The sequence below is a fragment of the Dermacentor silvarum genome, chromosome 10 (assembly GCF_013339745.2).
Source record: "Dermacentor silvarum isolate Dsil-2018 chromosome 10, BIME_Dsil_1.4, whole genome shotgun sequence".
In the NCBI taxonomy this organism is placed as follows: domain Eukaryota; kingdom Metazoa; phylum Arthropoda; class Arachnida; order Ixodida; family Ixodidae; genus Dermacentor; species Dermacentor silvarum.
Window position 1 is genome coordinate 49,974,754 of NC_051163.1, and position 14,016 is coordinate 49,988,769.

Genomic DNA, 14,016 nt, shown 5'->3' on the forward strand with positions numbered 1-14,016 from the left:
ACCCGCAATGCATCCGGCCACGTGGTGCGTTGGCAGGTCGCTGTGCTGGACTGCCTCGCCGCATCGCAAACATTCCACGCTGTGAAATGTGCATTCCTTCTCGTAGTGCTCCAGCATACGGTCCATGGTGCCCGTGTACTCGCAGCCTAGCCTTTCGTTCCAGCAATACACCTTAATAGCAAAAAAGAAAACAAATCAATAACAAAGAATACATTTGTTTTGGCAGACAGAACATTTTAATAAAGACGAGTGTCATGCTGTCCCTAATTTTTAGAACGTGCTTTTACATGAGGTCTGGTGTGAGCCGACGTGTACGCGAAATTCTATTGGGAAGTAAATAAGTTCGAAATCACCCCCCAGTATCTCTCGCGGCCTAAACTATAAACAGGTGTCAAACATGAATATCAGGTAAGGTGAATCACTCAACAGTGCTTGTACATATTGCCACCAGCATTAGTGGGTACAGTGCTGAGAGGCAGGCACGGACAAGAAGAAAGAAGTGCGCGTGCTTCTCCGCCCGTTCGATAGCCAGCCCACAGCGCCGTGCTTTTCAGGAGCCGCTACCCTCAATAAACGTCGCGTCGCCCGTTCTCTCACAAGGCGCGTGACAATATCAAGATGGCTACTCTTACGCAAAAGCAAGGCTTCGTAATCCAGAATCGAGAGAAAAAGACACCATGCTTCAACTATTGTTTCAGCTCCCAAATCATCTACGGCGACAACAGCATTCTTGGGCAAGGGAGACTTGGCGAAGCAAGAAGCTTGCGATCTGTTTACATTCACAAGCCGCTCCGGTCCTAGCCAAACCTACGCAGAGTTTGGATTCTAGAGCAAGCTAATAGATTACGTCCTCTAAACTAAAACTCTACTTTCATGACCTTCATGCACCTGTCAGTCTTTTATGTTAGTATTGTTGGCGTCACACTTGGCTCGTACCTCACTTGGGATTCCCCCATTGACAATTACTGTAAAAAAGTTTCAATGAGTACTTTGTCGCGTTGTCGTGCCATTCTTCCAGTGCAAGCAAAGTTACACATTTATTCCGCACTATTTCTTTCACATATTAATTATTGTAGTTTGGTATGTTTGACTACTGCACAAAGAAATATTACAAATATTTAATCATTTATTACGAAAGAAAGTTCTTCGCAACATCGCGAATATTCATTATTATCACCGACAAAACTTTATTTCCAGTGAAAAAACATTTTAAATTTACAGCATATGTAAGAATTTCGTGTATTGTGCTTACTTTCATGTATCTTCACCCACTTTGAAGAATTTCATTACCCCAATTTCACAGGTTCAACACTACAGTGACACTCGCACACGTAGCACTGACTCATGGCTACTACCACGTTTCCGTACTTTTCTTCAATTGCAGTCCTTGAAACATACCCTTCCGTTTTCTTATTGGATACAAAGATACCGCGAAGGCCACATTACGATTACTACGTCAACTATTTTAAAATTAATTATTTTGCGTACGTTCACGGATGTTCTTATTCTTTTATGTTCTTGGGACATGGGCCAACGTATACTGCTGTTTGCGTTTCACGTTGCTGTGTTTTACACAGTGAATAATTTAACGTTGAATGCTTTATTGTTTAATTTTTATCAAATGTGCTTCTTTTGATGTGTTATTTTATAGGTCTGGTACCTACTGGTATGCTTGCTGTATTCTCTGTGTTGCCATTTATGCTAGTATTTAAGCATTTGTTATTACAAGAAACTGTTCTACCCGGCCCGGCCGGGCCCGTGGGCCGGGCCGGGCCGGGTAGAACAGTTTTTTCACGGGTTCAGGCCGGGCTCGGGCACGGCGTATGCTTTTTGACCCGGGCCCGGGCCGGGCTCGGGTTTTTTGACGCGGGCCCGGGCCGGGCTTTCTGGTGGTGTGCATGTAACGTGCAGCGAGTTATTCTCGGGCGTCCCAACTCTGAAAAACATTTTATTGCGATAGCAAATATATGGACACTTCCACCGGATTTCTGCCGTCGGCGTCGTCGTCGTCGTCGCCGTCGCCGTTGCCGTCGCCGTTGCCGTTGCCGTCGCCGTTGCCGTCGCCGTCGCCGTTGCCGTCGCCGTCGCCGTTGCCGTCGCCGTTGCCGTCGCCGTCGCCGTTGCCGTCGCCGTCGCCGTCGCCGTCGCCGTGAGGTTCCGTATAGATAAAATCTTCGCCGCGCGCCGTATGCCCGAGCGGAAGCGTGCGGGGACGCACGCTGTCACGGAGAGCGAACGCACTCAATCTTCCACGCGCAAGCAAGGAAGCGGGAAGCGAGCGCCGGAGGGAGCGGGGGGGGGGGGGGGGGGGGCGCATTCCTACTCTGCCAACAACCGCACTCGCTCACACCGTCTCTTATCTCCACACGGCTCTGAGCTTTATGCGCCGTGCATTCGCCGCTCAGTTTCCGTTGAGGCGATAGACCGCACGTACCTTCGCCCGCGGCGGCGTATGCTTGCTGCCAGCGTTTTGACAGTCGTTGTCTGCAGTCATTCAGTGTGATCTATTCGTGTTTGTTTGTGCGCGCTCACACCACGCTTGTTCATTCAGTTAGTAATAGTCGGGCCACATTTTCCAACGCACGCTACACATGCAATGCTGCCCGGATCGGCAGTGCAGCGCTACCGGTGTGTCCCTTCGCACGCGCTGCCCACGGGCAGCGCTTCTCATCAACACCACCGTTTCACACGCGCCTTCTCGTGGTCATCGAGTCTCTCTTCATGTCGGTCTACTTACGCCGCAGCACACCTGCTTACTTAATCAGCTCATGTTTACTACAATTCATATTGCTACCAAAGCCGCTCACCTTACTTCGTATGACATTGCTGTGTTGCTATCGCATTCATTGCTTCGCCCTTATGGCGAAACTGGGACATTTTTTTCGGTCTCGGGCCGGGTTCGGCCCGGTTTCGAGTCGGGCTCGGGCCGGGCTCGGGCCTAAGGTAAAGGGGTGGCGGGCCGGGCCGGGCGGGTAACGTAGATTATTTCCGGGCCCGGGCCGGGCCCGGGTCTCGCCATAAAAGTTTTCATCGGGCTCGGGTGGGCAGCCCAACGTAAAAACAGGCCCTGGTCGGGCCCGGGCTAAAAAAATTGGTCCGTGCAGTGCTCTAATGTGCGCATCTGGGGCGTGTTTTGTTAAACAGATGGGAGAATGCCGATGCGGAAGCAGCAAGGTTGTTAAACCACAGGGAGGGTCTTGTGTATGGAGTACAAGAAATATAAATAATGAAATAAATAAATTGAACAGACAATAACGTCACAATTACAAAAATGCTATAAATGATTCGGCTAACAAGCATAAAAATATGAAACAAGAAATTTCACGGCACATATTTCATTAGGATGCAGAACAACCATCAAAACCTTGCTATGCCGATATCACATGGATATGGTAAATAGTCAGGAGAATATACTCGTGCCATGTCAATGGTGATGAACATTAGGCGCTTGAAGATGTAGACTGGCATTTTTTTTTTAATTGAGAGCTCGATCTCGAACTGAATTTTGCCGTCCCGAAGGAAACCACCGTTTTTCAAAGAATCAAATGCTATCCTAAATGCGCGGTTAAAATGTACCAATGGGTCTTTGCCGAGCTTACAATGGCAAGGCGTGTCAAATGAAGACAATGGACTATCACATTCATCTACACCCAAAACATTCACACTCCATGTAGGCGGTAAACAACGAGAGCCAGACAGCAGCCCGTAAAACCTAATTTTCACTTTCACATAAGGAGTTCCATCAATGCAATCCTTGGAGACCACAACTGTAAAGTATGTGTCCCTCATGTGTAGCACCGTAATTTCAACAAATGTTGCCCGATTTTCCTTGGAAAGAAAAAATAACGTCACAGTTTTTGAGGACCAGGTCATAGAAGCAATCTGCAACGTAGCTCCCTGTAGCCAACAGTGCGCTGTTTAAATGCCGAACGCTTCCGGCATAAGGCTGGCAGTCAGCAATGACACTGCGGGGACTGCCCTGCTGCGAAGTTTGCCACAAATCTTTCGGAATGCTGAGTGACAGGTTGGTCGAAATGTTCCAACTTTCGAAGTATCAGCGCCGCCCCCAGAGCAACGACAACGACGTGCTGGCTTCCTCCGCCGGATTTCGACCAGACGTCAGCTGGTGCGACACTGTCGACGAAACTGCGGCCGCCATTTGTGTCACGTCGGCCTTAAGGTTCTGCTCAGATGCTCCGAGCTCGGCGAGTGATCTCGGCGAACCTAGTATCCCGACTCCTGGCGTGTTCCGTGAGCTCATTCACCTGAATCTGGTCCCGGCACGGGTCCGTCAAGAGCGACTCCAGATCTTGAAGTGCGCTGCTCACGTCGTGAAGTGCCAATGCAGTAGACTCCAAGAACGACTGCTCTGTGGCTGCTGCACTGCATCCGGCCACGTAGTGCACTGGGAGATCTTTGTGCTGGACTCCCTCGCCACATCGCATACATTCCACGCTGTGAAATGTGCACTCGTTCTCGTAGTGGCGAAGGACATGTTCGATGGTGCCCAAGAACCCGCAGCCATGCACTTCATTCCAGCAATAAACCTGGATTTCAAAAAGAATAGCAAAAAAGAACATAGAATTTCATTAGCAGATATGGGCAATCCCAATAGGCAAACGTAAATAACGTGTTGCCGGTAACATCGGAAATAGCCACATCGCGTCGGTCAAGCTCTTGGCACACTACTTGCCCAATGATCTGACACTAAATCGTATATGGAGGGGCCACGTTAGCATTAGTGACGTTGTGGCTACGTGACCGAACTTTGGTGCGATACGCCGAGTTTTCAGGGCTTCAAACAGTGCGCCAGCGCCGATTGGTTCTTGCGAGGGCGTCGAAATTCGGCAGTCTTGGAGTACAGGGTAGCTGCAGCTGGTTTATTTGCCAATCGCCTGCTCCAAAGCTCTTGTACTAGACGATAATGGGGTGCTCCACTTCCGCCGCCTTGGCCTCGAGCCGCGCTGGCAACACTCTCATGACTAATTGTGTACACACATGCACAAGTACTAAAGAAAGTGGCGCGAGAGATGGCGCCGCGGTAGGTTAACTTGTCTTGCATGCGTAATCGCTGAGAACGGCTACTAAACTTTGCAGTTCGATATGTCGGAGAACGGTTCCACTACAGAAGAATTCTGTCAAATGAAACTGTAGAAACACGATTGCGTCAAACTTTTCAATACAAACATGCCTGCTTACTGCAGCCACTAAAAATTATTCAATTTTAGTTATTCGATCCTCCGACATAACTAATTACCACCTCATTATGTGTCCGCCTGGGAGCATAACCTTACTGTATAGAGGTGTTCTCCACGTACATCTCAGCGCCGAACTAAAAAAAAAAAATCCTGCCGACTTAAGTTTGATATCACCCTGTATATTGTTACAGGGAGAAAAGACGTTTGACAATGTATTTACACTGTACATGCGTTTATTAGACACCAGCCGTTTGGGCCGACCGTTGTTTCAGGGTCAGAGCTCTCGGCACGAGCGGCGTTTTTCGAGGAAAGCGCAGGAGGGATCGACCCACTTGAAAGGGCTGGAGAGCGTGACCCACTATGGCGTTCGTATCCTTCGCTAGAACACCATATATACAACGTATATATTGTGTTGCAAGATGTTGGCATGCAAGATAAAGCTCGCGCGTGCGAATTTCGACGATCGTTGTCTTCGTCAGTCTTGTCATGATCGTTCGCTACGGCAGCGCCTCGTAGCAATATCTTGGCACGATCGCACGCATAGCTTGCTCGTTCCAAAGCCGTCCAGCTCCTTGAATACTCGCCGCGTGCGCCTCGAGCAACCTTCTCGTCAACATTATTTGTCACAGCTCCCGCTTTGAGGCCTCGTTTCAGACTGCACTGTCTCCGGGACCAGCCCACTTTCCCCAGTACTTTCCTCGTAGCAGCTTACGCTACGTAGAAACTGTGCGATGGTGTACCATTGTCATGGTCACCCAAGTCGACGAAGTTCTAATATTTCCTTCGCCGGAGTACATGTGTCATCCTCGTTATAGCGCACACCACGTGGCAAAGCGACAGGTACACCCGGCCACAAAAGTTTATGGACCAGGGGAATCTCAGAACACGTTCAATTCCCGAGCACCCTGTAGCAGTAGCCAGTAAAGTCGTACACGACAATTTTGTTAGCACATTCTAGTCGAGGCCCGAAATCCAAATAACGGATTGCGCTGAGAGGCTGCGGAGATATTCAGCTTTTTTCTCACATTTCATGGTCCGTAATATTTTGTGGCCGGGTGTACGTATACGATTGTACGAAACGTAGTCACAGATGACGCCACAATCAGTTTTTTCTCTCACTTGCGCTCGTGCACTACCTACGTGGAATCCAACAAGCGCCATGTCGTAAGCTAACGTCGAAAGGCCGACGTGTGAACCACGCCCTTCACGTACACGATCGTCTTCAACGTGGTCCGTCCTCGCACTGCCATCTTCACGCAAACATACTCTCGCAACCCACACACAAATGGTAAGTTTACACAAACAAGTTGGTGCACCTGCTATGGCCTTGCGGAACCCAAAACAGTGCTGGATAGCCAGATACCTGCAAAATGCGCCGCATAAAATCGGTTCCCACAGTGCGTGGGACCTGCACATTCTTCTTTTCCTCCTCACCTTTAGGCTGTTGCCTATCCTGGCAGGGAAGTCAGCAGCACAGCATTCCGCTTCCTGGAATGGCTCTTGGTCCAAGGGACACTGCCCACTGCCGCCTTCGGAACTGGCTGCATGACAGGGCTGGCACAGAGCGTGCGAGCACGGCAACAGCACCGTTCGTTGTGGGATGATGCGGCAGAGGCCGCATACGCGTGGATTCGGCACCTCGTCGACGAACCGCGTCGGTCGCCAGTTGACGCCAGCGACGGCGTGGTCGCGAAATCGGTGAACCCGCCGTTGTCCAGTATACGGCATGGCCATGTCTTCAAGCACGTATAGTGCGGACTGGCTTTTTATAGCTTGTATACCGCTATATCTTCTCGCTGGTCTTATACCCGTCGGCCTACGTAACAAGGACAGATAAATTGAGCGCCTTCTTTCCGTTACTGCAATACCACAATGCGCACTTTTCGCCCCTTCATCTTTACGAAGCGGCGAAGAACGATTGACACGATAGCGTCAGTGACAGTGGTATTTCATGTGGCCTAATGCCGTAGCAGCCGGAACAGATATGGTTCCTTTTTCCTTGATCGTGAGTCACCATGCCGCAATGCTAACTCGCTATTCATGAGTGACGTGGCGACAAAACAACTGATTCATTATCGTCGGCGAGCGTATTACAAGTGGCAAAGAAATTCACAACATAGAAAGGGATATTGGTGAAAGAAAAGAGCAAATATACGGCTGGTATTATGAAAAGGTAAAGGGAGGTACAGCTGCAGCTGACAAAGATAACCACAAGTGACCAAGTCACCCGAGCAGATAAACTGCGGTACGCGACGTTGTCGTTCCCTAGAACTGCCTAAAACGAGAGTGCCAGGAACTCCCTCTTTGAAGCATAAATCATCTGGCACATTAGATAGCACTTTGCACGGGAACAAGAGCGCCGCGTACCGCAGTTTCCCTGATCCCGTCATCAGTCACTTGTGCCAAACCTTTTCTGCTGCAGCTGTAAACTTGTTGTGGAACAATAAAATAGCAATTAAGAAAAAGAACCTAGCGACGTCTTCGGCGTTATAAAAGAGAAACGTGTTCCTACAAGTTTCACCAATGGCGCAATTCACAATCACGAGCAATCATTATTTTGACTTGGCATTCTTTGGGTGCTTCAAGCACTTTCCGGGGACTATCTATCTATCTGTCTATCTATCTATATTTGTATGTATGCTTGTATCTGACCGTTTTCCCGCCTATAGCCATTGGCCGAAAGGGTAGCGCACTGGGCTGCGGTGTTGAGGTAACTGCGTTCGAAACCAACCATCGGACGAACCTGGGTCACTGAGTACGTGCCATTGTGTATAGATAGTGCCGCTCTATAGTCCGGAGTACCGTGACAAACGGCCCATTCATTGTACGCGATAACAAAAGGAGCTCCGGCACAAAATAATGGATGCGCCCATCCGCTTACAAGCCCATCCACTTTCGCCGTTCCCCATACGCCACACGTAGAAAGAAGGTGTTTAACCCGGGCCAGTAATGCCTAAGCCTATATACTAATAGCGGGATAGCAGGCAGTATGAGACGCCCTGGAAAACAAGGCAGGTGACTAAACGGGATCCAAAAGGAGAGGATGTGTTAAACTAGGCCAAATGAACATTAGGTGGCAGCTTCCTGAACCGTAGCTTTCCACGCCATCTGTGAGCGGTGGAAAGCCGCTGGAGGGCCACCATTGCGTCGTAATTGTGTCACAAAGAGTCGCGTTTATCTGATACAAAAATGCATCAGCTCGGTACCCCCAGCGGCCTTGTCCAGTGAGCATCGTCCACTGACCAAAAAAAAAAAAAGTGAGGATAATAAATACTTGCGTCAATTCTGAGAATGATTACGCTTATTCTCAAGATGTTCCCTCTAAGATGTTCGCTCTAGGTTTTGGATTTGGAGCCGGCACGCTTGCCGACATGCAGCTCACGCCACTGTTGCTTCTGCAGGTTAGTGCTCTCTACATAATTGAAACTTCTAAAGCAGTCATGGCGTTGCCGGCTCCTCCCACGCGGGCGAGTGTTGCATGTATAGCGCGAGTACATTGCACTAGACGTGATAGACGTTTTCGTTTCGTTGTGAACCGCGTTTTATGGCTCGGTCTGCTCTTGCTACTTTCCGGCGACATTGAGCTCAACCCTGGGCCTTTCGATAAAGGCGAAATGGATTTCTTGAAGAAATTACAGGATACTATCATGAATAAGTTAGATAACATTGATGCAAGGATAACTAGTCATGATACCAAAATGGCTGAAATGGACAGTAAGCTTGACAAAACCCAAGACCAGATAGGTAATGTTATGAAGCTAGTACAAGAACAAGCAACTGTAATTAGGGATCTAAGCCATCAAGTAAGAATTCTGCAAAAGAAAAATGCAGACCTCGAAAACAGAAGCCGTAGATTGAACCTCGTGTTTTACGGGATAGATGACAATGATCGGTCCGAAACGTGGGAACAAGCTGAATCCTTGGTTAAGGGTATCTGCACTACTAATTTGGGAATCGAACTGCAGTCGGTTCAGAGGGCCCATCGAGTTGGTCGCTTTCATGAAGGGAAGAAAAGACCTATAATGGTAAATTTTTCATCCGATAAAGAAAAAATGGCCGTTTTGAAAAATGCAAGCAAGTTCAAGGGCTCCTCTTACAGTGTAGAACAGGACTTTTCATTCGAAACTCGAGCAGTGCGAAAGAAACTTTGGGAATACGGAAAAGTAAAGAAGGCAGATAAGAATAACCAGGTTAAGTTGAAGGCCGATAAGCTGATCATAAATGGCAGAGCGTTTACATGGGACGATGAGAAGGAAGAAGTTGTTGCCCTGTCAAAACGGTGACATACAAATCATATTTGCTTTGTTCATCGTGATTTAGTTATTGCGGTTGTAAATTGCCGTAGTATAGTCAACAATGATAGATGAGTTTGCTGGATTGGTTGAGTCATTAAAGGCAGATATAGTGTTTGGTACTGAATCCTGGCTTAACCCATCCATCACTGATAATGAGGTGTTCCCCTGCAACTATACTGCTTATCGCAACGACAGGCCGGGTCATGGCGGTGGTGTTTTTCTATTAGTTCATTCGTCCCTTTCGTCTTCGATGCTGAACATCGGTCATGACTCGGTCGAGTCGGTTTGGTGCACAGTTACACTAGCTAACAATCTTTCTTTTGTCACTGGAGCATTTTATCGACCACCAAGTACGGATTTCCGTGTTTTGAAAATGCTGTACGATATCGTTTCGGAGGCATCTGGCCAAGTAATATTGCTCGCGGGTGATTTTAATTTGCCCGACGTAAAGTGGGATAACGGCACATGCGAGTTAATGAAGGCTAGCCGTACCAATCTAGAAATGAAGAACCTGGCTGATAGTTTCGGCTTTTTTCAGTATGTCCTTGAACCCACTCGAATAAATAGTACCCTGGATCTTCTCTTTTGTAATTCGCCAAATTTGGTTGGTAATGTCCATATCATCCAGGTATTAGTGATCATCGGGATTAAAACGAAAGTACAGCGCACAAAAAGGCGCATTAGTAGAAGAGTTTTCTTCTTTGAAAAGGGCGATTATTCATAAATTTCTGATAAACTTCTTGATTTTCTTCCTGTTTTTGAATGCTTTGCGGAAGAACACGAAGTAGAATATTTGTGGAGCACATTTAGAAAAAAGCTCTTAGATCTTACAGAGAAGTTCATACCTAGTATTCAATCGGCTAGGCTCCAAAAGCGTAAAAAACCATGGATCACCTTCGTGTATTGAAGCTAGTTAAAAAACGAAGGCATGAGTTTCAAAGATATAAAAGAAATATCTATATAGATATATAAAAGACACACGCACATTTTAAAAGGCTACAAGAATTAACACGCGAATACAAAAGCCTGTCGAAAAAAGCAAAAGAACAGTATCTTAAACCATTAAATGACAAAATGAAAACAAATCCTAAACCGTTCTGGCAGTACTTGAAGGGATGTGGGTCTGATCCTGTTGAAATAAATGAAATTATTTACAATGAACGCACTCTTTCTGACGATGCAGAAAAAGCGACATGCCTAAACAGATATTTCCAACCAGTCTTTCTTTCTCAATCTGCATGCAGCCCACAATCATCAAATAGCAACGTTCCTCTTATGCAACCAATCGAACTTAGCATTCGCGGCATTGAATCCCTGCTAAAGAACCTTGATCAAAGTAAGGCTATCGGTCCTGATGGTAGCTCTCCAAGAATTTTAAAACAGTGCGCTCACGCCGTCTCGCTTTACCTTTATTTAATTTTCCACAAGTCGTTAACTACTGGTCAGATGCCACAGGACTGGAAAATAGCAAATGTAGTCCCAATTCACAAAGGAGGCTCTAAAAAAAGAAGTTACTAATTATAGACCCATCTCACTTATTTCTATCTCATTCAAGGTCATGGAACACATAATATACAAGGCTATCATGAAACATCTAATGGACAACGCAGTGCTTACGAACAGACAACACGGATTTCGCAAGGGGTTTTCATGTACGACACAACTGATTGAATTTTATGATGACCTAGCTTCTGTAGTTGATTTGGGTGGGCAAATAGACTGTATATTTTCTAGACTTCCGCAAGGCATTTGATACTGTTTGCCATTCTTTACTACTTCATAAACTCCGAATGTTAAATATAGATTCCAGTGTTCTTAGCTGGATAGAAAACTATTTGTCAAATCGCCGTCAACTTGTTGTCTTGAATGGTACTAATTCAGATTATCTTGAGGTCACATCAGGCGTCCCGCAAGGATCTGTCCTGGGGCCTCTTCTTTTTCTCATATATATTAATGACATTAATTTAGGTATTGACTCTAACATGCGGCTCTTCGCGGATGACTGTATTGTGTATAGAAAAATTGATAATGAAAATGATGTTGTCAAACTGCAGGCCGACCTAGAACGTATTTGCGAATGGTGCTCTAAGTGGAAAATGAATTTTAATGCGGGTAAGTGCGTCCATGTGCGCTTTACTAAGAAGAAAAATGTAATCGATGCCAGCTACTATCTTATGAATAATATTTTAAGCAAGAAATTCACGACTAAATATTTGGGCGTGATGCTGTCGGGCGACTGCTCTTGGGGGGCACATGTGGACTATGTGGTTGGCAAAGCGGCAGTTGCTTTGAATTACATTCAAAGAAATTTAAAATGTGCAAATTCTAACCTTAGAAGCACGGCATATCTAACTTGTATAAGACCTATTTTGGAATATGCTTGTACCCTTTGGGACCCATCACAGATATGTCTCATAAATAAACTAGAGAAGAGAGAGAGAGAGAAGTCATAAGGGAAAGGCAGGGAGGTTAACCAGGCTGAGCCAGGTAGGCTACCCTGCACTGGGGAAGGGGGAGAAGGGATTGAAAGAGGAGAAGGAAGAGAGAAGTTCACAGTTCGCACCTCACACATTTACAGTCAAGCGTTCATGGCTAAGTTTCATCACAGGCGGTCATGTAGGCTTGTGCACTTCAAAAAGCGCAGCAGCGCCTTTGTAGCCCTGTACATAGAAGACGCACGAGGCCATGGGCCCAAGATCTTCTCCTCCGTAAAAGGCCTGTCGTCTAAATGCCCCAAAGCAGTCCGAAGGGCAATCCTCTCTTCTTCGTATCTAGGGCAGTCACATAAGAGATGTCTGGTGGTTTCCTCAACACCACATGTGCTGCAGTTCGCACTGTCCGCCATTACAATTAGGAATAAATAGGAGTTCGTAAAAGAAACTCCTAATCGCAGGCGGCACAGTAAGGTTTCTTCACGTCGTTTAAAACCGGGTAAAAGTCGTAATTGCATCTGTGGGTCCATGGCATATAGGCGCCGGTTGGTAAACTCAGGTGTATGCCATTTTCTTCGAGTTATAGTATGGGCAAGACTGCTGAGGTGCCGCGCTGCGTCCGTTCTTGACAATGGTATGGGGATTCTTTCATATTCGTCATGTGCTTCACGGGCAGCTTTGTCGGCACATTCATTACCAGTGATGTTGCAGTGCCCAGGTAGCCACTGAAATACAATGTCGTGGCCTCTGACCACCGCTTGATGGTAGCGTACTCGTATCTCTGCTACCAATTGTTCATATGGGCTGCGGCGCAGAGCTGATAAAAGTGACTGTAGGGCTGCCTTTGAGTCACAGAATATAGCCCAATTATTTGGTGATTGTTCGTGCACATAAAGCACTGCGCTACGGAGGGCGGCAAGTTCAGACCCTGTCGATGTTGTGACGTGGCTGATCTTGAACTTCTTGCAGAATGATGCCGACGGAATAACTACCGCACCAGTAGAGCTGGTCAGAGTCGAAGAGCCATCTGTATAAATGTGAATTCGATCAAAGTAGGAATCATGCAGCATATGTAGAGCAGCATGATTCAGGGCACAAGTTGGCAAGTCGGACTTCTTTGTAACTCCTGGAATGGAGAGCCGCACTTGTGGCTGCCGGAGACACCACAAAGGACAAGGTGGTATTGCGGCAGGCGTGAAGTCCGATGGAAGAGAAGATCGATAGGAGGTTACAGTGCCCGAAAAAGTTGCATCTGGCCTACTTTCCGAGAGAGAAGCAAGGCGTTGAGACTGTAGTCGGGAAAGGTGCCGAAGATGATTTCGAAGGGTGTCTGTGGCGACATACGTTCTGATGGGATGTTCCCTGGCGATGGCAATTGTTGCAGCTGTTGAGGCGCATCGCGGTAGGCCAAGACACGTTCTAAGTGCTTGAGCTTGCATGCTCTCAAGTACTCTGAGGTTAGTTCTCCGGGCGCTTGACAACACCGGGGTGCTGTAGCGCAAGAACCCCATAAAAAGCGCTTTGTATAGTTGCAGCATAGAACGCACCGACGATCCCCATGCTTTTCCGGCGATGGCTTTGAAGAGGTGACTGATCGAGAGGAGTCTTTTCCTTAGGTAGGATACATGGGGGCTAGAGAAAATACAAAACAGAGCAGCCAGGTTCGTCTTGGGTAGGTACGGGAGGAGGTACAGCTGCACGGCAATGAAAAAAAGAGCTAAATTAGGAATCGCTATCGTCTCGCCGAAAGAAACTGCGGCTAAAACTTATGTATGAAATATATCATAACAAAACTGGAATTGATAGGGAAATGTACCTAAAACCGCCAAACTATATGTCTGCACGCACTGACCACCAGTGCAAAATTAGAGAATACCGGGCTAGGACGCGCCTGTATGCCAATTCCTTTTTTGTTAAAACTATTGCTCAGTGGAATCGGCTGTCATGTGAACAGGTGTGCAGTGTTAATCAACATGTATTTTTTCATGTTTGTAACCCCCCTGCTGTAACGCTTTCGGGCTAAGCGGGGATATGTCTGAATAAAGAATAAAGAAAGATGTTGAGAGGCTATTCGGTCACTCTTTCTTCTTT

At 47.1% G+C, this 14,016-nt stretch overlaps 2 protein-coding genes and 1 long non-coding RNA gene across 10 annotated transcripts in view; 1 reads left to right on the forward strand and 2 right to left on the reverse strand.

Annotated features, from left to right (window-relative positions):
• LOC119431215 (uncharacterized) overlaps positions 1 to 14,016 on the reverse strand; it is a 635,270-nt gene that overhangs the window by 545,982 nt on the left and 75,272 nt on the right. The gene's annotated exons all lie outside the window — the stretch shown is intronic.
• LOC119431222 (TNF receptor-associated factor 3) overlaps positions 1 to 14,016 on the reverse strand; it is a 276,207-nt gene that overhangs the window by 24,091 nt on the left and 238,100 nt on the right. The gene's annotated exons all lie outside the window — the stretch shown is intronic.
• Positions 1 to 14,016, forward strand: part of LOC125940984 (uncharacterized) — a 109,260-nt gene that overhangs the window by 203 nt on the left and 95,041 nt on the right. The gene's annotated exons all lie outside the window — the stretch shown is intronic.